General features: G+C 37.1%; 1 long non-coding RNA gene across 1 annotated transcript; it reads right to left on the bottom strand.

The window, feature by feature from the left end:
- Positions 1–794: 794 nt before the first annotated feature.
- On the bottom strand, positions 795–3,071 carry LOC141495005 (uncharacterized). Its single transcript, XR_012470625.1, has 3 exons — positions 2,978–3,071; positions 2,022–2,218; positions 795–1,147 (listed from the first exon to the last, which is right to left on the bottom strand). It is a non-coding gene; the product is annotated as an uncharacterized LOC141495005 (long non-coding RNA).
- Positions 3,072–25,088: the final 22,017 nt, after the last annotated feature.

The following is a 25,088-nucleotide window of genomic DNA, read 5'->3' as shown; positions in this document are numbered from 1 at the left end:
TTCAAGCTTTCAGTTACGCTCTCTCTCCATTAGCCTTCTCTGTCTCTAGTTATATCTCTAAATTCTTCCTTTTTTTCATCCTGAAAGGAGATTTTCCTTCTCTTCTTTGTCATTCACTCTTTCATCTGGGTCCTCAAGTCCCTTTCTCAAATTTCTGTATTCAAAGTCCTTCATAATGTGGCTTGAACTGTCCTATTGAACCCTTATTTATTCCACTTCCTTCTTTGTATTAGGCATAAAATTGTGCTGTTGATCACCAATGTGATCCAATTTAATAAGGAGAATTGAGATTCAGGATGTTCATGTTTATCCCTGATATTTCACCTCCTTGAATGGAACTGCCAAGCTCTCAATGGTTCTCAGAGTACTCAAAGTCATCCCCTAGTTCATCTCTCTGGGTGACTATGCCAGTTTCCTAGCTCAGGTGATGTAACAACTTAGTTTGGATTTTGCCAAACAAGTCCAAGTTCATTTGATTCAAATACAAAGTCCTAGAATTGAAAAGGACCATTTTACAGATGACTTTTAAATTAATATTTTATTTTATTTTTACCATTACATATTTTGAAAGTTTTTCAACATTCATCCACTTGCACATTTGTAAATTACTCATTTTTCTACTACTCGCCCTTCCCATTCCCCTCCCAGTAGTGACAAATAATTTGGTAAAAGTTCTACATATACTTTTGTGTTTAACACATTTGCATATTAGTCATTTTGTGTATGAGAAATTAGGACTAAGGGAAAAGAAAGAAAACCATGAGTTAGGAAGGAAAAACATAAGAGAAGTTTGTAAAAAGTGAACATAGTATCCAGTTAGATTATGTGGATATCTTTTCCCCTCTGAATGTGAATGGTGTTATCCATAACAGGCTTCCTAGGGTTAACCTAGATCTTGGAATTGCTGAGGAGAGCTGAATTCATTATAGCTGATCAACCTACAATGTTGTTGTTAATGTGTACAATGTTCGCTTGGTTCTTCTCCCTTTGAACAGCATCAGTTCGTGTAATTCTTTCTTTGTTTCTCTAAAGTCTGACCATTCGTGGTTTCTTATAGAACAATAGTACTCTATAATAATCACATACCGTAACTTGTTCAGTCATTCTCCAATTGATGGACATTCCATCGATTTCCAATTCTGTGCCACTACAAAAAAAAACGTCCATAAATATTTTTGAACATGTATTACTCGTCCCATTTTTTATGATTTCTTTTGGATAAAGGTCTAATATTGTTATTGCTGGGTCAAGTTTTATTACCCTTTAACCATAGTCCCGATTGCTCTCCAGACTGGCTGAATTAATTCACAACTCCATCAGCTGTGCATTGATGTAGCAATCTTCCCATAACCTCTCTGACAGCGATCATTGTCCTTTTTGTCATCTTAATCGATCTGATAGATGTGAGGTGGTACCTCATAGTTGTTTTAATTTGCATATCTCTCATCAATAATGATTTCGAGCATTTTATATAATTATATATAGCTATAATTTCTTTGTTTGCAAAATACTTCTTCATAGCTTTTGATATCATTTATCAATTGGGGAATGACTTGTAATCTTGTAAATTTGATTCACTTCTCTATATATTTTAGAAATCAGAACTTTATCAGAACACCTGACTGTAAAAATTATTTCCCAACCTTCTGTTTTCCTTCTAATCTTGACAGCATCAGTTTTGTTAATGCAAAAATTTTTTTAATTTAATATAGTCAAAATCATCCATTTTACAATTTATAATGTACTCAATTTCTTGTTTGATCATAAATTGCTCCTCTTTCCATAGATGACAGATGACTATTTTTTTGATTTGTTAATTGGTCTATGAAATCATCCTTTATGTCTAACTCTTGTGTCCATTTCGATTTTTTATTGGTATAGGGTGAGAGATGTGGGTCTGCCTAGTTTTTGCCATACTATTTTCCAGATTTCCCAGCAGTTCCTTTAAAATACTGAGTTCTTATTCCAGAAACTAATATCTTAAACTTATATGATACATGTATTAGAAATGAGACTTAAACCTTTTACTCCACTCCAACAGTCAGTATTCACTGTATTCATCCATACAATACTTCTCTTGGTTTCATGTGTTCATGAGTTATATACCATTCCTCTTAGTTTTGAAATCTTTGATTTTCTTCATGGTTTGTCTCCCTTATTGCCACATTTCCCATTGCATACTTCCTTGTTCCTGCTTGAATTCTATCTTGGATGCTTACTGTGTGAATGAAAAAATTAGTCAACCTCTCTGTCTCAGTTTCCTAGTCTGTAAAATGGTGACAACAATAACACCTACTTGAGCACTTAGCTGATTGGATGTTTAGAATTGTCATTGCGGGAAAAGCCATAGAAAGTCAATGGGAGATTAATAAAAGAATTTCTTAAAGCTCTTTATGAAAATGAAGTATTTTTCTCTGGGTCTACACGTGCTTATTCTTAATATGCATCATTCAAATTGGTTTCAAATGCTTGTACACATTAACAACAACATTGTAGGTTGATCAGCTATAATGCTGATTAAATGAGAGAATATTTGTTAAGCATTTTGTAAACTTTAAAGTGCCATATAAATTCTGGTTAATATCATCGTCATCATCCTTATCATTGTTGTTAGAGTTATTGTCAAGTCTAGAATACTCTCCATCTCCAGCCTACTAGTTTTCCTGCCTTCCTTTAAGTCTAAACAAGAATTCTATTTTCTTTAGGAAGCCATTCCCAACTCCTCTTAGTTCTATTGGGTTTCCTTAATTAATTATTTCCTGTTATCCTGTCTATAGATTGTGAGTTCCTTGAGGGTAGGAACTATCTTTTGTCTATAGCATACAGTAGGTACTTAAATACATGTTTCTTGGTTGATTGATTGCTATTACCTTTAGGTTTCCTCCTAACTAAATCTACCATCTCACTGGTAACCAAAGCCCTATCCCCACCTAGCAACAGACTCCTGACCTATTTTCCATTTCAGTTCTCTTCTTACCTTCTCTTGATATTTTTGTTCATTCTTTATTTGTTCCTGGAATAGCTTCCATCTGTTCCAGTCCTTTCCTTTCTTCAAGGTTCTCTCTGGATGCTGAAAGAAAGAGGAATGACAGTAGCAGTTAAAAAGGAAGAAACTATCACAGACTGAAATTCTGGAAAACCTTCTGGAACCTTACTTCTCCTCTCTCCTTCACATGAAAGTAACTTTCCTCTCCTCTGCTGCCTCACATAACTTTATTTAGCTTTCCTTTACACTGTCTCTTTCTCCACTGGCAGTATATCATAGGCATTTGGGTCCTTCTGAAGGAAGTTGGATGGGAGTACAGGGTGTTCCATCAAAACTAGTGCCTCTGGTGTGAGGTCTTGCTGAACTGCTGTTCATCTAGCTTTGGTATCCACTTTTCATCCATTTCTCACCTATCACTCCAAAGCTATCCAATGCATGGTGCTCGTACTCTAGTAACTGGGAAGATGGACTAAATCAGGTTGAAGGTAACTCACAAGGTTCAAACCCTTGAGTAAGTTAGAAGGATTTCTTCCCTGGAATGTGAATTCTTTCCTGGTTTAATGGGTGGATGAGAATAAGTTGTTCCAATAGCCATGAAGATGACTGAAGCAAACACTCTGTAGGGCTTAAAACTTGGTCAAGCATCTAAGATGCCAAGGTCATCCATTGCATCCTGGATAATCTCCAGTTGACTTTTCTCTTGCTATTGAATTCTGGATGAGCCTGATGACTTGTGTAACACTGTCTCACTTAAATCCATTTCACTTTTAAGTCAAGGCATCATCCCATTATGTCATTGGGATAGTCTTAGAAAACAAAAGATAGGGCCAGCCAGGTGACACAGTAGATAAAGCACCGGCCTTGGAGTCAGGAGTACCTGAGTACAAATCCGGCCTCAGACCTGTAATAATTACCTAGCTGTGTGACCTTGGGAAAGTCACTTAACCCCATTGCCTTAAATAAAATTTAATAAAAGAATTAAAAAAAGAAAGCAAAGGACAAACAACAACAGGAGGGAGGTATGGGGACATATTTAAAAAGTTAGAGGCAGGGATAATGGAAAGAACATGTCTAATGAACTCAATCTATTCAGAGGGAATTAGATTCATTTGTGCTCACCTACCTGACATATTTATCTTTAATTAGTTCACAGTATCATAGACTTAGGAGTGGTAGAGACCTTAGAAGAAATTTCTGCCCCAGGGCAGTGAGGATGCTAAGTGAAGCGAGCACTGGCTCTGGACTCAGGAGGAACTGAGTTCAAATTCTGCCTCAGATACTTAGTAGTTGTGGGCCCCGAGGAAGTTATTTAACTCTGCATCCAAAATGAAAGAAAGAAGGAATGTAACCCAATCCTTTCATTTTGCAAGTAGGAAAGTAGGCAGATATGTGATGACATGTTTAAGGTAGTTAGTGACACAACTGGGATTTGAACCCAAGTCTCCTGATTCCAATTCTTATACAAAGAACTCAATGAACATTTATTTGAACCCTCAATGTCTGGTTAGTGTGGGCAATTCATAAATGTTTATTGCATTGTGTCAAAGTGAATTCTTTCCCATTTCTTTCAGCATTTTATTTCACCAATTTTCTTCCTCCAGAATTTCAGTCTATGATAATTTCTTCCCTTTTAACTGCTACTGTCATTTCTCATTCTTTTTGCTTTCAAACTTCTCAGTCAAGCATTTTGTGTCTTCTTTTATTTCTTTTCTATTTGCTATCTCCTTAAACTATCTATAATCAGTTTCCAACCCTCCTGCCCCTTTGTTTGAAATGACTCTCTCAAATGTGATCTCTGACCTCAGAATTGCCAAATCTGGTGCTCTGTTTTCAGTCTTCTTGCTTGTCTTGCAGCCTTTGACAGTGTTAAACAACACCTTTCCCTCCCTCATTCTTAAATTGGTCCTCTCCTTTGACTTCTATTCCAATTCTTTCCCTTGATTGTCTTCCCACATTAGTGTCTTTTATTGTCTTTTCTCTGCCCCCACCTCACCCTTCACATGTAGCAGCTCCCTGAGACTCAGTCCTCTACCCTTTGCTCTGACCTTAAAAGGATCTCAACTCTCTCTGTGGAGATTTGGATATGACTTCTACTCTCCTACATAAATGACTTCTAATTCTGTCTCTCTAGTCCCGAACACTTCCTGAGCTCCAGCCTCACATTTCCAACTACTTCCCAAACATTTTACTTGGTTATCTTCCCACCACTTAACATTTACATGTCCAAAATAACTCACCACCTTTCCTTTCCAATCAACTCTGACAGTTTAGAATCAGAATCTTAGAATTTTAGAGCTGCCATCAATCCAACAGTCAATCAATAGACACTGATTAAGTTCCTTCTGAAATCCCTAAGTTTCTCATATTGAAGAAGACCCATCTTTTCTTTTTTTTACATTTTAGGCAATGAGATTAAGTGTCTTGCCCAAGGCCACACAAGTAGGTAATTATTAAGTGTCTGAGACCGGATTTGAACCCAGGTACTCCTGACTCCAGGGCCAGTGCTTTATCCACTGCACCACCTAGCTGCCCCAAGACCCATCTTTTCAATACATTTTTTAAAACCATTGATGCCAAAAGGCATAGAAACTTGTAAAACAAATGTAGCCAAAAAGCTCAAGGTGAGCATTATGTGGAAGGCAGTGGGCAGTGTGCAACACACTGGCAGGATCAACTCCCAAGATTGGGAGAAAAGAACATTGCCAAGGAATTGTATGATAGAAAGAGAAGAACCAACCACATGGGAAGAGCAAGAAGTGGATGGTTGGAATGCCCCACAGGTAGGTCCCTTGGTGATGGTTGGAAAAAGCAAAGAAGACCTACAAGTGTTGAGTCTCTCCCTTGTGATGCTCTTTTGATAGAACAAGGATAAGAATCACCTGGATGAGACATAGACCATAGCTATATTTAGGTGCTAGGAATTGGGGGATACCAAATCAAAATCAGTTTTAGACTTTAAGACTTTAGTGTTCTTCTATTAGATTGTGAGTTCCTAGAAGGCAGATTCCATGTTCTTTTTTTTTTTTTTTCATATCATCAACCTTTGGTAGGAAGGCTTCCCTAGGCTTGTTGTTTTGCATTGCCTTGAAGGAACTCACCCTCTGATTGGAAGAAAGAAATCAATAATGTTTCTTCACTTACTAGTTGGGAGAAAAACCTTGGTCTTCATTATTGAGTTCTTCCCCCCTTGTCCCCTATAGGGGGTAAGTCACCAGATTATGTTGACTGTTTTTTTTAATCATGCCTCTCAACATTCATTCCATTTTTCTCCTTTCCATTTCTACCACCAGAGCCCCAGGCAGTCAACTAAGCCAAAGGTCTCACACTTGAGTGATATAAATGTAAGGTTAACATTGAGTCAGGTGCAGTTGGAAAGGAAAAGAAAGAAATAAATGCAAGCAGTATCGAGTTACAAAAACCTTGTAGATAAATTTGATCTTCATATCTTCATCTCTTATCTTATTTGGGCAGTGGGGGAACTACAGTATGGAATCCTTTAGAAATATAGATAATTTGAGTCCTAAATCATCTATTTTGCAAATTAACATTCAGCTACATTTCTCAGTTCAACTAAGCATACCTTAAGAGCCTATCGTATGCCAGATGATGGAGACACAAACCAAAATAATCCCTGCTCCCAAATATTTACATTTGACCTGGGGGAATATGATACACAAACACATATAGCCATATATTTATACATAGAAGACCTACATATAAATATATAACACATACATATATATTTATATTCATCTATATAAACACAAGAATATACACATAATATATACATATATGTGTATATAAATATATATTTAGACATTATATATATCTGAATATAAATGTACATTTATATATACATGTATTTTATATATAATATATATTCACAATATACACACACTAGGTGTTGGGGGATACAAAACCACAACCAATCAGGTCTAGACTTTAAGAATTTAATGTTGTTCCATTAGATTTGCGAGTTTCCCACAGATAGAGAAAAAACTAACTAGCTAGCTAACTAGCTAACTAGCCATATAGAGAGCCATACACAAGAAGCAGTATAGATTAGGAGAAAGAATACTGATGCTGAAGTCAAGGGTCCTGAGATTAAATCCTGCCTTTGATATTTAATAATATTTATGCCACCTTTCCATATTGCATCCATGGATCTCAGTTTCTCCAATCGCAAAATGAGGGAGTTGGTGGAGATGACCTTTGGGATCTTCAATTTATGATCCTAAGTGAATGTTGGGTATTTTTAGGTATAGACCTGCCTTGTCTCCAGTATCTGGTATTCCCTAGTGAGTCAACTCCCTCACTTGTAGCTGATCAACAATTAATCTACCATTTGTAGGCTTGCCTAGAGTTAGGAATTCAAGCTTTCCTGACTTTGAGGCTGACTTTCCAGCCATGATCTCAGGGTTCCTTACCTCTACTGAGTATAGAGAGTAATATGAGAAGGTACTACTCCCGGGACTAATAACTCAGTTTCTTCATCTGTAAAATGAGAGAGTTAAAGGAGTCAGGAAGCCCTCACCTATAAGGTGGCACCTCCCCTATGCTGTAAGGGAACATCGGCAATCTTTTATTTTTTCCTTCCAAAATTGACACACCCATGTTCTGCAATATGGAAAAAGAGAGAAAAAAAAAAGCAGAAATCAGGAATAAGAGTCTTAGCCTAGTTGAACTGGTTTTCTCAACCCAGTTTAACTAGGCTATAATTCTTGGGCTGGCCCACGTGGTGGGGAGTTTAAATGGGAGGATTTTTCAAGGCATTGGACAACCAGCCCAGTGTTGTCCATGGGCTGGGCCCACTGGGCACCTAGACAATGGGCATCACTCACCAGAAGCACGTTAAACAAGAGCTCAGTAAGAAAACCTCAGTGGAAACTTAGCAGCGGTCCAAGAAAAAAACTCAGCCAGATGCTTGTCGCGTTTCATCCTTATGTGCATGGGGGGCTCACAAATCTCCTGTTTGGTTGTTTTTTGGAGGTTAATGAGGGCTGCTGTTAATGAGGGCTGTTTGTCACTATTTAGCTCTTCATATACTTACCGCAGGCCTCTCCCTGGAAAACAGCCCTCTGCCTCCACTTCTCCTTCTGATTTTAGTCTTTGATAAAAGTGAAAATTCCCTGCCCCACCCCCCAGTTTCCACCTCATATTTATCCACTGAGCAATACTTGGGAAGCTCATTTAATTGGTCTGAATATTTCAGAAATGCTATCTGCTGATTAATCAGTACACCGGGGCTGAGCAAGCCAGGTTGATCTTGATTTGATTTGGGTGTTCACAATCTGAGCCAAAGGAAGGATCATTCTAGACAGGACAAGGAGAAAATCATTGGAGAATTCTCCCAGGTTGACTTCAGCCCATGTGAAAGCTGTTCAATGTTGCTTTAATGGAACTCAATCTGCTAAGAATATGATAGGGGGAGCTGAATGGAAAATTCTATAATTACTATCTTCATATTTCATGCAAAAGCAGAGTCAAGATTAAGTTTATACTTTTAAACCAGTGTATGTATATCCAAGTGGTTTTTTTTTGGGGGGGGAGGGTATTGGCTGTTGTGGAAAAAATAATTTAATTATGTGGGAGAAATCATTTTCACAGAAGTATTTCTTGCAAAGACCAATTTCAGATTTTGGGGTTTTACAAATCTGATGCCTTTGAAAAGTTGTTTTGGATGTTATGGGGAATCAAGCTGCTTAGGAGCCCAGACCTTTTGATTACTTGCACTCATTCTGAGGTCTCCTGGAATCCAATGGAGTGTCTTTGTGTGTGTGTGTGTGTGTGTGTGTGTCAGTGAGAGAGAGAGAGACAGAGAGACAGAGACAGAGACAGAGAGAGAGACAGAGAGAGAGAGAGAGAGAGAGAGAGAGAGAGAGAGAGAGAGTGGACTATAGGCATAGGCCACTGGTTCTCTGATGAGAGTCTGTTAGTGGGGTTTTGCAGTCACCTACTGGATCTGGAAGGCAGACACGGTCCTTCTGCAAATAGCCCCGAGCTCTGGCCGAGGCAGTCTTCTGTATGTTGTCAACCTTCTCAGAGTGTGGCCAAGAAGCTCTCCTCTTTGATTCATAGCCTGCCAGAGCTTGAACTAACAAATGACCAAAGGAGCTAAGAAGCTGGGGAGGGGGAGAGGAGCCAAAAACAGAGAGAGAGAGAGAGAGAGAGAGAGAGAGAGAGAGAGAGAGAGAGAGACACAGACAGAAAGAGACAGAGAGATACAGAGACAGAGAGACAGAGACAGAAAAACAGTCAGGGATATAGAGACAAAGACACAGTTACAGTGACACAGAAAAACAGCAAAAGAGAGATAGACAGAAACAGAGACAAAGAAACTTAAACTGACAGAGACAGGCAGAGAGAAGGCGAAACAACAAAAAAACCAGAAAAGACAGACAGTGAAAAAAACTGGTAGAGAGACAAAGGGAAGAAGAGATGGAGAGAAACAGTGACAGAGATAGGAAAAAAAGAAGGAAATGAAGAGAGAGATGGAGCCAGAGTCAAGAAGTCAGATAGAGATGGAGACAGAAACACAGAGAGAGGGAGGAAAAGGAAAGAGCGGAAGGAGGAAAGAAAGGGAGAAAGGAGGAAAAAATGGGATAGGGAGAGAAGTAGGAAGAGAGAGGGAAAGAACTAGAGGGATAGAAAGCTAAGGAGGGAAAGAGAGAGAATGGAAGAGAAGGAAAAGTAAAACGGAGGGATGAGAAGAGAAGAAAGGGAGCAGATCTGAAGTGAGTTGGCAAGAAGCTTGCTTTCTTTCAATACCCAGAAACAGCCCTCCCTTCAATGGCGCCAATTTAAAGAAAGGCCTTCAAATCATGTACAATTGCAGAGTTTAGGTCTGTGCCCAAATACGTGTAGTTTTTGAAACTCTGCAAAGTTTTGCCAAAGATCTGCCAATGGGGCAGCTGCATTCCATGCAGACAATTTCCCCTTCCCCCCCTTTTTTCTGGACTTTAGTTATTAAGAATTGCATGAATCTGGAGATGAAATAAAGCCACAGCTGGCAGGGAACATAGAATTCCCAGCAGATCTGGGAAACTTTGGCATTTTCATTTTGAAAAGAGGGAGTTTCCAGGATTTCATAATATAATCCTTAATGCAGTTTGCCATTTTGAGGTCAACTCCTAAGTGTTGTCTCTTATAGAATGCAGACCTAGAGGGAGAATGTATCCAAAAGAGGCAATGTTGATGATATTTTAAGTGAGGCTAAAAAGGCCCCCAATGCTTCTGTTTAATTTCATGACACTTTTCATCATATTCCACATATCGAGGAACAGCTCAAAGAATATGACAGATTTTGCTTCAGTCAATGAGCTAGGCCTTACTTAAAAGCAATCTGAGAAATTTTCTGATCTTATCATTTGAATCAAAGGAGGAAGATCCATTTTTACTTGCTTCCTCTATGAGTATTTTAATGACCTATCCTAAGACCAGTAAAAATGGGTGGAAGAATTAGAAATGGGTTCAGTTCTTAGGACTTTTGGGGTATTAGACAATTCATTAAACAGGCTTAATTCTAATCCAAGAAGGCCCCACTCTAATTGGGGGACCCTTGAGAGGATTTGATGGATTTTTTAAATTTTATTTTTTTTTCAATTTTATGAAATTTTCCCCTCTTGCTTCAACAGTAAAAAATTTGATATAGGCTATATAATGTACAATCATGCAAAACATATTTCCATATTAGTTAAAGTTGTGAAAGAAAAAATGGACCAAAAGTAAAAATTGTATCCTTTGATCCGTATTCAGAGTCCATTAGTTTTCTCCTTATATGAATAGATTTTCCATCCTGAGTTCTTTTTAATTGTCTTGGATCATTGTAATTCTGAGACGACTTAAGTCATTCATAGTTGCCCTCACTGTGTACAATGTTTTCCTGCTTCTGTTTTCAGGTTGTATCAGTTCATACAAGTCTTTTCAGATTTTTCTGAAATCCATTTGCTCATCATTTCTTATTGCACACTAATATCCCATTCCATAGCATTTTATCCTAAATAACTTTGGAATATATTAATTTAATGATAGTTAACATTTACTTAGGAAAGCAATTAAAATAGTTATGAAATGAAATAGTTGTTACAGCTAGGTGGCACAGAGTGGACAGAGTGCCAGGCCTGGAGTCTGGAAGATCTGAGTTCAAATCAGAATCAGACACAAATTGTGTGACCTTGGTTAAGTCACTTAATCCTTTTTGCCTGTTTCCTCATCAGTAAATGAGCTGGAAAAGGAACTCTAATATCTTTACCAAGAAAATCCCAGATGGGATCACAGAGTCAGAAATGACTAAACAGCTGAGTTAGCTGTGTAATTGCTTAATGTTCAGCAAGGATTTTAACTATTTTATCTCATTTCGATCTCCCAACAATATGAGATTAGTTCTTTAGATTTTACAGATGAAGACACTGAGACTCAGAGAATGTGCCTGTGGTCACAAAGGTGCTAAATGCCAGTCAAGATAAAAATGCAGGTCTTTCTCATCCCAGGATCACATTGTCTTTCATATTTCTTATGCTCCTTTGCCTTAGATGGATAGAACAGCCTGAGTTCACATCCAGGCCTGGATACTTGATACCGATACCTTTGTGATTTTCTTTTTGTCCAAGTTTCCCCTATCTGGAAAATGGAAATGATAATCACTTCCTAAGAGTAAATGAGAGAATGATTATATAGTGTCTTGAAGAAAGTAAGCACTATATAAATGATTATTTTTCTTGCTATTATCCCCCTACATGTGACTGAGTGCAATCAATGTCTACATCACATGATATAATTCGAGATTCTTTGAGGGAAATTTGATCTATTTTCCTAAAACATGAAATATGAAATGATATACATAAAAAGCACCTGGGACAAGTGACACTGTTCTTTTTTTACTCGGAAATTTCTCTTATTGCATTTTTTTTGGTTTTGTAAGACAATGGGTTTAAATAATTTATTCAAGATCACATTACTAGGTAATGATTAAATGTCTGAAGACAGATTTGAACTCATATCCTTCGGACTCCAGGGTTGGTGCACTACTCACTGTCTTGTCCTATTCTATTTTAATTTGGGGTATTTCATAACCCTAATTCCCTTCAGGATCACACTTATGGATTCCACTCATTTATTCCAAGTCCCAAAGTTCTTCTGATTAAATGTATTTAGGAAACTAGTTGAATGTCTTTAAAAACCTTTCCCCTCACACTTGCAATTAATCAATTAACCATATATGAAATGCCCTCAAAAAGTTAGGCATTGTGCCAGGAGGTGGGAATACTGTGACAAAAACTGAACAAATTCTGCCCTTAAGGCCCATACAGGAAGATCTCTGTAAAACATGTAAGACCATAGGAAGATTTTTTTTTTGGACAAAGATGATGGAATTTATCCTATTCTTTCTGGGGGGGGAGGGCATGGAATAGAATGGAAGTGGGGAAAGAATTACAATTAGAGTGAAAACTCTACATGTCTATGACTCTAAAAACATTCTCACATAGTTGACCTGGAAAGACTGTGTGATAAATATGATTTAAACCTGGCTCTGCTACTGTTTGATCTTATCATCACATGTGGCTGAGGAATTCCTCCATGTACACCCTAGAAAAGAGAACCCCAAGAAGGAAAGATCAGACCAGATTCCTGAGCATCAAAGAATACCGCAACACATACTCCACAGCCAAATAGACCAGCCTAGCATAAATATTTGCTCCTGATGCTGAAGGCTGGGACAGGAGGTTGGGCTTCTGGCTGCCAATCAGCTGCGAGGTGGCTACCTGCTTTGCTGATAGCAGGAAATTGTGTTCAAGTGTTCAGTGGATACCTTTGGAGAGATGCTTTTTTGACCATAATCAATTTGTGTCTTTGTAAGAGGCCAGTGGGGGAAAAAACCCTATTAGAAGCTTTTTCTGCCTTCCTGGACTGTACCTTTTTACATAAAACTATTTGACAGTCCAACCGCTTGGCTTACTTGCAGAGAACTGGAGAAGTTAGTTCTCCAGAGATCTGGCCGACATTTCCCTTTCATTGGAATTTCCTTTTCTGCAGAACCTACAGCAGCCACATCTTACTCTGCAGACTTCAGCTTCTTGGGAAGATTTCTCCTTAAACTGGCCTCTGTGAAACAACAGTGAGAAACAAGGCCTTCCGTTCTTGCAAATGTTTCAGGGGTGCTGCTTGCATCGTGCAAAACTGTCAAGCAGTCTCTGGTTACAGATGACAATTTGTTCTTTTCCTCTAAGAGCTCAGAGAGCTAAAGAGACGGAATTTTTTAGTGACTTGCAGTGAATAAGGTACAATAGAGAAAACAAAGTTATTAAAGTATGTCTTCATATGTATATTTGTGTGTGTATATATAGTAATATCAGTTTAGATCTTTAATCACATAGCTATCAAGAGATGGGGGGAGGGAATGCTGACTGTGGTTTCAAATTCCATTCCTAAAGCTTATTTTCTGTGTGAACTAGAGTAAGTCACAACATCCTTTGGCCTTTGTTTTCTCATCTATACAATGGGGTAGGTGACTAGATAGGTCTTTTAAGTCCCTTCTAGCCCTAGATCAAGGATTTTACTATTATACTTTATTAACACTTAAGAAGTAGACTTATTTCAAATTTAGGGATCAGAGGAATATAGATTTAGAGGTCATCTATTTCAGTCTTCCCATTTTACAAGTGATAAACTGAGGCCCTGAGGTGTGAAGTCACAAAGGGAATAAATAGCAGGGTCATCTGACTCAAAATCCAATGGTGCATAGTCTCTCATGCAACATAGATGAGGAGCCCCTAGGGCAGATCTTGGTGGATTGTGATTTGTATTGTTTGAGTACCTTTTTACAACAAGATCACAAAGTCCTTGGTGAATCAGAATATCTATCTATTTATCTGTCTGTCTACATTTCTTTGATTTATGTAACTAGGTATCTCTTTATCTTCATCACTATCATTTCTCTCTCCCTATCTCCCTGTTATTATTGAATCATTACCTATCATCCATCCATCCATCATCTATCTATCTATCTATCTATCTATCTATCTATCTATCTATCTACCTATCTACCTACCCACCTACTCATCTGCCCACCCACCTGCTCAACTACCTACCTACCTACCAACTTACCAACCTACCTACCTTACATTATATTTACATGCTTTGCCTATCTATCTACCTACCTATTGCCTATCTATCTAGTATATGTATAGAGTATATACATGCAATATATTCTTTATATACTCTCAATGTTCATACAATTATTCTTGCATGTATCTGTAAGTATATATTTATAAAATATATTATATAATGCACATCAACATATTTACATAGTAAATGAGCATTAATGAAGCAGGAATGAGAGAAGTAATTTCCTAGACTCAGAAAAACCTGGATAAGGACATCAGTAAGGTCACATACCTGCTGGACATTGCAGCAATCAATTCTACCCACATGCATACACAAACACACATGTGATATATGATCCAGACATGCATCATATGGATACATCTACACACATACATACATATGTACATATGTATTGTACATGCTTACTAACTATATATTACATGCAAGTATATATTATGTGTGTGTGCTTGTAATGATGTCTTCAAATTTATGAGATCTGTGTGCCTTGTGGTATACCTGGCCTAGTAGAGTGAGAGGTTCAATGCTAGAACTGGGGAAGTGAGGGGAGCTAGACAGCTCTGCCACCAGACAGCCTTTATTCTTTTCTCTCTCCTTCATCACCTGCATGAGGGTTTGGCTCTTTGGGGCTCTTTCACTTGTCCCCTGTGACTCGGAGGCCTCTTGAAATAGGAGGAACCATGAAGGCATTGTAAGCTGACACCTTGGCATGATCATTTTGATGACTTATGGGTGCACATCAGACAGACAGTTGTCAGAAATGCTGAGCTTCATGTTGTGAAACTAATTCTTCTCGTGATCCAGCTGCCTAAGTGACCAGAAAGAAACCTTAGGCCAACTCTTGGGTCACTCCAACAAATAGATCTGGAGGAGTCTAAGTGACACCCGATCACCTCCTGGGCATATGTTTGATGACTGCAGCTTTTGGAAGATGTCTGGCCTGACCCCATTAATCCACTTGGTCATCCCTGGGCCAGCTGTATCATGTCACTCACTCATTCCAGCCCTTCCAGCTGGGAATGTCTTCCTGCCTGTTTTCTGGGTCCAAAAAATTTTCAGCCCTGTTTGTTGCAGGATCATCAATATTATCCATGAGTAAAGAGCTACGGGGCTAGGGTAGCTGCAGAATGGATGATGGGTAACTCATTGCCATTTGACTGATTCTTATTACTTCCTTCTGATTAGGATTCTCACAGGACTATCTATCTTCTGTATTTATTCAAGATTTGCAAATATTAGGTGCTGAGCTAAAGACTGGAGATACAAGGAAAGTAAAAACAGGGTCTTTGTCCCAAAGAGGGGAGATTACATTTACATATAATATATATATATGTATGTATATATATATATATATGTATATACACTATAAACATGAAGTCATCTTAGATGAAAGTCATAGGTAGAGAAGAGGAATAGAGAAAGCCCTCCTGCAGAAGGAAGAATTGACCTGGGATTGGTAGACAACCAGCAAAGTATGGAAGCAAAGATATAAAGAAAGAACTTTCCAGGAATGGGGGCAGCCAATGAAATAGCCCAGAATCAGAATATGGAGCATCATCTGTGAGAAAGCAGAACTCTCATAGAATACATGGAGGGGAAATATAGAAAGGACCCAGGTTGTGATGAGTTTTAAATGTTAAATGGAGCATTTTATATTTGATCTGAGAATTAGTAGGAGTCACTGAAATTTATTGAATGGGGTTGGTGGTGGTAAAATAATGAGAGGAAGATGGATTGGAGTTGGGAGAGGCTTGATGTAGGGAGACTGACTAAAGGGTGTTGCAATAGCTCAGCAATGATGAAGTGAAGAGGGTCAAAGCTGGGTAGTAGCTGTGAGAGTGAATAGAACATGAGACCTCTTGAGAGTGGATAGAATATGAGACCTCTTGGGAAGGTAGAAAAAAGATAATACCAGATTGAATCCATAAATTGAATGTGGGAGAGAAATTTAAAGTCTGGGTGACTGGAGGATAGTGGTGCCTAAATGGGGACAGTTTTGGGGAAAGAGAATGAGTTTTGTTTTGGACATATTGAAATTAACATACCTGTGGAACATACAGTTCAAGATATTCAATATATATGCATATGTCTTGGAATTATTTACATAGAGATGGTCATTGACCCTGTGGTAGTTGATGATATCCTTAAGTAAGATAATAGGGGAAAGAATACATAGTACAGAGTTTTAGGGGATACCACATAGAAGTGAGTAAAGTAATATCAAAAGATACTGGAAAAGGAAAGCTAAATGGGGAGGTGAATAACTAGGTGAGAGTAGTGTCACAAGAAAGGAGAGAATAGTATTCATGAAAATGTCAGTATTAGTATCAATGGAGAGGTCATGGTGCATAAAAATTAAGAAAAAAAAGGTTTTTTTAAAAATAATGGGAATTGGTCAAGGGAACCCCTTGATTTATTGGACTAGAGCCTGAGGGACCCCCTCACTTAAGGACCATTTATGGGCATGGACCCTATAAGTGGCCTTGGGCCACTTCTGGATGGAGACATTTGGGGTCCAATCTGAGGGACTTGATCTTTATGATATATTGCCCCAAGGATGAAAGTCTATGTGGTGTGTATTGAAGGTAATTAATTGATGACTGAGTCAAGAGGAGTTGCCTGTAATAAGGATTATAAAAGGCGTGACTCAGTCCTCTGGGATTGGTTAATTCTGCTTAGCTGGAAAGAATACTGGGTGTGGAATCAGGAGATCTGGGTTCATATTGTAGTTTAGGTTAATAGTAACCATGAACATTGACATCCTCTTTAGAATCTCTCATAGTTAATTTTCCCATCTTTAAAATAGGGATGAGAAGAATTATAGTTACACCACAGGGAAGATTTTAAAACACATAGGCACAGAATAATCATTGATCAAAAATTATCTTCATCTCCTCTCCTTATGCTTTTATAGGTTGTCCCCTCATTCCTAGGATAACACTGTTGTAGTTCCCTTTAAGGCTCAATTTAGGTACAAAGTCTTTTCTGAATTCTTTTTTCCCAGTTCTCAAAGGCTATGTAATATTTGATAAATGGTTTATATTTATTTAATTGTATATATGCAGTCTCCCTCTCCCTCTTCTCCCTCCCCAGAAGAATATAAGATCCCAGAAGGCAGAGTTGCCTTTCATTTACAACATGTATTTCCAATATTCTTGATAAATGCTTCTTGAATGAATGATGAATATTAATACGACCAAGAAATTGATTTAGTCCAGTTCTGAGACCAACAATAGCAGAACTTTGTCCAGAAATTTAGGAACTGGCTCAGAGTAAGCTAACAATTACTTTTTTACTTTTTTTTATAGATTTTTTTTTCAAGGCAATGGGGTTAAGTGATTTGCCCAAGATCACACAGTCAGATAATTATTAAATATCTGAGTCTGGATTTGAATTCAGGTCCTCCTGACTCCAGGGATCTGTCCACTGTGCCACCTAACTACTTAGTCAGAAATTTAACAAATATCTGGTTACAATGGGAGCCAGTTAGTAATTTGTGCATGACCATCATCACTACTAGAAATAAACTCAGAAATGATTGTCATGATCTTCAGAGAGTGAATCATTAGTCATTTTTAAAAAAGTCTTCCTTTTTATTGGGAATGAAATCATCAAAAATTACAAACATTTCAATATACAAAGAAGAATAAGAAATGATGGATTTATATAAGGAGTTACAAATTTCTTTCATATAGTTTTCTATAGTTTGTTTTTAAAAATAAATTTATATTTAAATATATATAAACAATAACATATAATTATCTAGAATAGCAACAAAATCATTCTGTTTATTTCTGTGCATGAAAAGTATTTTATTGATGCTATTTTTACATATCTATGATTACTCTCTAACCAACTCTCCTCCTCCAAAAAGAAGTACTTGTGACAAATAGAGTCAAATAAACCAAATCAACATATTGATTAGGTCTAAGAATGCATCGTTCCTTTAGTCCATTATCTCTCTGGGTTTGGCAAAATAGATTAAAAAAAAACAGAGTCCAACAATCTTTTGTTTCCAGAACCATGTTTTTTCAATTCAATTCAATAAATATTTATTAAGTGGCAAGTACGAGGTTAAGTTATAAGGATACAAATAAGAAAATGATAGATTGTTCCTGAGCTCAGGGAGTTTATAATCTAAAGGAAGAAAACAAGTCATAATAGGAAACTGGAAGGGGTGCGGGATCAAATAGAACTGTAGATAGAAAATCAACAGAGAATACTTGAAGCAGAAAGATTCCTGTCCAGTTAAGAGTGTGCCTCAAATGGGTCTTCACATGAGAAATGGTTGCACTTCTCCAATCTTTTCTTCAGACCTTCCCCTTATAAAGTCTACTCTTGTCAAATGTTTTCATTCATTATTCTGAAAAATAATTTGTGTTCACTTGTTTATTCATAGTCTTCATATTCTTTCCCCTCCCAGAAGGAAGATCCCCTTCTTTTTCTGCTCATTCCAATCTTAATGATCCTTCAGATATCCAGTCCACCAAATTCCATCATAAGACCATCCTCTTCCAACACTCCCATATTTAAAATTCAGTCCTGAAACTTCTAAGTTATGATATTCAGCAAAAACTAACCAACCATAGTTCTTCAGTAACTTGGGTAAATAAGAATGATTAATCTCATTTTCCTTGTGCCTCAAACCTGAGTTAGAGTTTCTATAAAAGACCCCTGACTATTCCCCATTTCCTTTTGCTCTTAATTAACATGACTTATCTTTTTTTTATTTTAAGGTTTTTTGTAAGGCAAATGGGGTTAAGTGGCTTGCCCAAGGTCACACAGCTAGGTAATTATTAAGTGTCTGAGGCCGGATTTGAACCCAGGTACTACTGACTCCAAGGCCAGTGCTTTATCCACTACACCACCTAGCCGCCCTAACATGACTAATCTTTAGCATGACAGAACTACTATATTTTTGAAAGTCACAGCTCTTCAGCCAAGATGGCAGAGAGAAGACAGGCACTATGATAGGTATTCTCTCTTTCCTCTCAGAAATAACAGGAGAGAAACCTTTTAACAGAAGTTTGATCAAGAAAACCCAGAAAAACAAGCTAGGAGAAGAACACTTACCAAGAAGGTCTGTCTCAGGGCACCCTGGGTGAACTGGGAGATGAGTGCAGAGGATTACCTCGGGGACAGCAACTAGGGGATACCAGAGGGCCAGTCACAGCCATAGAGACTTTGGGCCCAGCCCAGTATTCAGGGTCAACTCAGACCCTGATGCTGAAGACCTCACTCCAGAGAAAGCAGCCAGCACCCCCTACTGGCTGTCTCTTGGAATTATTAAGCCAAGTGAACAGAGCCTCTAGGATCTTCAAAAGCAAATCTCAGAGAGCCAGCTCCCCCCCAACACAAGATGAAAAAGACGAGAGAAAAGGGGGGCCCATGGAGAAATACTGAGATGAGACAGATTCTAACCCAGAAAGATCTAGCACTGCTGAGGAGAACATGAATTGGTCTCCAGCCCAGAAAGACTTCCTTGAAGAAATCAGGAAGGAGTTTAAAAATCAATTGGGAAAATTGGGAAAAGAAACTCAAGAGAAAATTAACATGTTGCAGGAGAAAATTAACATCATGCAATAAGAAAACAAATCCTTGGAAAATACAATTGGACAGATACAAAATGAGAACAACTCTCTCAGATCTTCAATTGGGCAAATGCAAAAAGAAAATGATTCTCTCAAAACAACATTTGGGCAAATAGAAAAGTCCTTCAAAAATAAAATGGACCAACTGGAAAAGGAGTTGCAAAAGATAAATGAAGAAAAATCTTCTCTAAAAAAAAATGGAATCAGCAGAAACTAATGATTTCATGAGTCAACAAGAATGTGATAAAACCAAAAGATCGAAAAAATAGAAAAAAATGCAAAGTAACTCATCAGCAAAACCACTGACCTTGAGAACAGATCAAGAAGGGAAAACCTGAGAATTATAGGCCTTCCTGAAAAAATTGAAGAGAAAAAAAGACTGGACTTAATATTACAGGATTTAGTGGTGGAAAATTTCCCTGATATCATGGAACCAGAGGGCAAAATAGTTATTGAAAGAATGCATCCATCCCCTCTGGAAAGCGATCCTAAAATGAAAACACCAAGGAATGTTGTGGCCAAATTTCAAGACTATCAGATAAAAGAAAAAATTCTGAAAGCAGCCAGAAAGAAAAAATTTAAATACGAAGGAGCCACAGTAAGGATTATGCAGGACCTGACCGCAGCAACATTAAGGGATCGAAGGGCCTGGAATGAGATATTCTGAAGAGCAAGGGAGCTTGGAATGCAGCCAAGAATCCACTACCCTGAAAAACTGAGCCTTCTCTCCCAGGGAAAAAGATGGATTTTTAATGAAATAGGAGACTCCAAAGATTGCATGAGGAAAAGACCAGAGTTAAATAGAAAATTTGGACATCAAATAGGAGGCTCAAGAGACACATGAAAAGGTTAAAAAAAAACAACTTCTGTACAATAAGATGAAACTGGCTAAATACCCACTTGGGAGAAAGAGTCTCATAACTCTTGAGAATTGCAACTCTGTTAGAGAGAACATACATAGCCAGAAGTGATGGGCACTCATAACTTTTCTGTGACTCAGACAGAATAATTTAAAAAAACAATACCTCCATAAAAAGGAGGGGCAGTGGGGCATCTAGGTGATGCAGTGGATAGAGTGCTGACCCTGGAATCAGGAGTATCTGAGTTCAAATATGGCCTCAGACACTTAATAATTACCTATCTGTGTGACCTTGGGCAAGTCACTTAGCCCCATTGCCTTGCAAAAACTGAAAAAAAAGCAGAGACAGTAAGGAGAAGGGAGGTTGGAGGGAGACTTAATGAAATAAATCTCATTACATCAAGAGATACAAAAGACCTATGGTAATTGAGGGGAAGAAGGGAGGAGGTAAGAACCACCTGAATCTTCATCTCATCAGGGTTGACTTAAAGTCAACTTAGACACACTTAATCAATTTAAGAAACTTATCTTACCTTTCAAGTATTTAAAGGAGAAAAGGGGAGGGGGGACAGGGAGGGGGTGAAAAAGGGGAACTAACAGAAGGAAGGGAAGAAGGGGTAAAGGGAAAGGGGAAAGGGGTAGGGGGTTGATATAAGAGGGCAAACACACTGAAGGTATTCAGAAACAAAACACTGGGCAGTATGGATAAAGGGAAAAAAGGGGAAAATACAAACAGAATGAAGATAGCATGGAGGGCAATAAAGAGTTAGTAATTATAACTTTGAATGTGAATGGGATGAACTCTCACTTAAAGCATAAGTGGATAGCAGAGTGGATTAAAAAGCAGAATCCTACAATACTCTGCTTACAAGAAACTTATTTGAAGCACAGAGATACCTATAAAGGTAAAAGGTTGGAGCAAAATATGTTTTGCTTCAGCTGAAGTGAAAAAAGCAGTGGTAGTAATCCTCATCTCAGACAAAACAGCTGAAAAAATAGATAGCAGTAAAAGAGATAAGAAAACTAAATTCTTCTAAAAGGTACCATAGACAATAGCATGATTTCAATACTAAATATGCATGCACCCAATGGGATATCATCCAAATGTTTAGAGGAGAAGTTGAAAGAGTTACAGAAAGACATAGACTGCAAAACTCTACTAGTGGGAGACCTTAACTTCCCACTCTCAGATTTAGATAAATTGAATCATAAAATAAACAAGAAGGAAGTTAAGGAGATAAATAGATTGTTAGAAAACCTAGATATGACAGACTTATAGAGGAAACTGAATGGGGACAGAAAGGAATATACTTATTTGTCTGCAGTACATAGAATTTACAAAAAAATTGACCATGTACTAGGGTATAAAATCCTAATGATCAATTGCAGAGAGCAGAAATAGTGAATACATCTTTGCCGGATCATAATGCAGTGAACATCATATGCAATACTGGGCCAGGGAGATATAACTAATTAGAAACTGGATAACTTCATTTTAAAGAATGAGTGGATCAAGCAACAAATTATAGAAAGAATTAATTAGTTCATCTTAGATAATGACAATAATGATACCATATATCAAAGCCTATGGGATACACTCAAGATTGCTGTCATGGGATTATATCTTTAAATACTTATGTGAAGAAATTAGAGAAAGAATAAATCAATGAACAAAATATGCAACTGAAAAAATTAGAGAAAGAACAAATTAAAAACCACCAATTAAATACCAAATTAGAAATTCTAAAAATGAAAGGAGAAATTAATAAAATCAAAAGCAAGAAAACTATTGAACTAATAAATAAAACCAAGAGCTGGTTTTATGAAAAAACCAATAAAATTGATAACTCTCTTGTCAATTAGATTAAAAAAAAGAAGAAAACCAAATTGCTAGTATCATAAATAAAAAAAATGAACTCACCACCAATGAGGAGGAAATTAAAGTATTAATTAGTAATTATTTTCCCCAACTCTATGCCAATAAATTTGACAATCTAAGTGAAATGGATGAATATTTACAAAAAATATGTTACCCAGATTAAATAAAGCAGAAATTAAAAACCTAAATAACCCTATGGAGAAAAAGAAATTCAACAGGCCATTATTGAACTCCCTAAGAAAAAATCTCCAGGGCCAGATAGATTCTCAAGTGAATTCTATCAAACATTTAAGGAACAATTGGTTCCAATTCTATATGAACTCTTTGGAAAAATAGGTGAAAACAGAATTCTGCCTAACTCTCTCTATGACACCAATATGGTGCTGATACCTAAATCAAGAAGAGTTAAAACAGAGAAAGAAAATTATAGACCTATCTCCTTGATGAATATAGATGCAAAAATCTTAAATAAAATCTTAGCAAAACGATTGCACCAAGTTATCACTAGGATAATAATACATTATGATCAAGTAGGATTTATACCAGGAATGCGGGGTTGGTCCAATATTAGGAAAACTATTAGTATAATTAATTATATCAATAATATACCTTTTAGAAATAATATGATTATATCAATAGATGCAGAAATTTTTTTTGACAAAACACAGAACCCATTCCTAATAAAAACATTAGAGAGTGTAGGAATAAATGGGTTTTTCCTTAGAAGAATAAGCAGTATCTATCTGAAACCATCAAAAAGCATTATATGCAACAGGGATAGGCTTGAGGCATTCCCAGTAAAATCGGGGGTGAAACAGGATGTCCATTATCACCACTATTATTCGATATGTATTAGAAATGTTAGCCTCAGCAATAAGAGAAGAAAAAGAAATTGAAGGAATTAGAATAGGGAAGGAGACAGACCTCTCACTCCTTGCTGATGACATTATGGTAAACCTAGAGAATCCCCAAAAGTCATCTAATAAACTACTAGAAATAATTAGCAACTTTAGCAAAGTAGCAGGATATAAAATAAACCCTCACAAATCTTCAACATTTCTATATATATATGACTAGCAAGATACTGCAGAAAGAACTAGAAAGACAAATCCTATTCAAAGTAACCTCAGACAAAATAAAATCCCTGGGAGTCTACCTTCCAAGGCAGACTCAAAAACTTTTTGGAATCAATTACACAACTCTTCTCAGGCAAATAAAATCAGATTTAGATACCTGGGCAAATATCAACTGTTTGTGGATGGGTTGAGGTAATATAATAAAAATGACAGTTCTACCAAAACTAAACTACTTGTTTAGCACCCTACCAATCAAAATTCCAAAAATTTACTTTAATGAGTTAGAAAAAGTTGTAAGTAAATTCATATGGAGAAATAAAAAGTCAAGAATTTCCAGCGATTCAATTAAAAAAAAGTGCAAAAGAAGGCAACTTAACCATATCAGATCTAAAATTATATTACAAAGCATCAGTCCACAAAAATGTCTGGTATTGGCTAAGAAATAGAGTTGTGGATCAGTGGAATAGACTAATGCAATAACAGGAAATGATTATAGTAATCTGCTGTTTGGACTCTCAAAGAGTCCAGCTCTTGGAATAAAAACTCGCTCTTCAATAAAAACTGTTGGGAAAATTGGAAGTCAGTATGGAAGAAACTTCGATTAGACCAACACCTCAGATCCTATACCAAGAGAAGATCCAAATGGATACAGGATTTAGACATAAAAAACAATATTATAAGCAAACTAGAAAATCAAGGAGTAGTTTATCTGTCAGATCTATGGAAAGGGAAATAGTTTATGACCAAGGAAGAGATAGAGAACATCAATCAAAACAAAATAGATAATTTTGTTTACATTAAATTAAAAAGCTTTTGCACAGACAAAACCACTGTAACCAAGATCAAAAGAAATGTAGTAAATTGGGAAACAATTTTTGTAACTAGTATTTATGACAAAGGACTCATTTCTAAAATATACAGAGAACTGAGTCAAATTTTCAAAAGAACAAGCCAGTCCCCAATTGACAAATGATCAAAAGATATCAAAGGCAATTTACAACTGAGGAAATCAAAGCAATCCATAGTCATATGAAAAATTGTTCCAAATCATTACTTATTAGAGAAATGCAAATTAAAGCATTTTTTTAGGTTTTTGCAAGGCAAATGGGGTTAAGTGCCTTGCCCAAGGCCACACAGCTAGGTAATTATTAAGTGTCTGAGGCAGGATTTGAACTCAGGTACTCCTGACTCCAGGGCTGGTGCTTTATCCACTGTGCCACCTAGCCTCCCCTAAAGCATTTCTGAGATACCACCTCACACCTCTCAGACTGGCCAATATGACCAAAAAGGAAAATAATCAATGTTGGAAGGGATGTGGGAAATCTGGGACACTAATACATTGTTAGTAGAGCTGTGAACTCATCCAACCTTTCTGGAGAACAATTTGGGATTATGCCTAAAGGCCAATAAAAATGTGCATACCCTTTGACCCAGCAATACTACTACTGGGTCTATACCCTGAAGAGATTATGAAAAAGGGAAAAAACATCACTTGTACAAAATTTTTATAGAAGCCTTGTTTGTGGTTGCAAAAAATTGGAAATTCAATTAATGTCCTTCAGTTGGGGAATGACTT

Source organism: Macrotis lagotis, chromosome 8, assembly GCF_037893015.1.
Source record: "Macrotis lagotis isolate mMagLag1 chromosome 8, bilby.v1.9.chrom.fasta, whole genome shotgun sequence".
Classification (NCBI taxonomy): Eukaryota; Metazoa; Chordata; class Mammalia; order Peramelemorphia; family Peramelidae; genus Macrotis; species Macrotis lagotis.
This window is presented reverse-complemented; position numbering and strand designations above follow the sequence as displayed.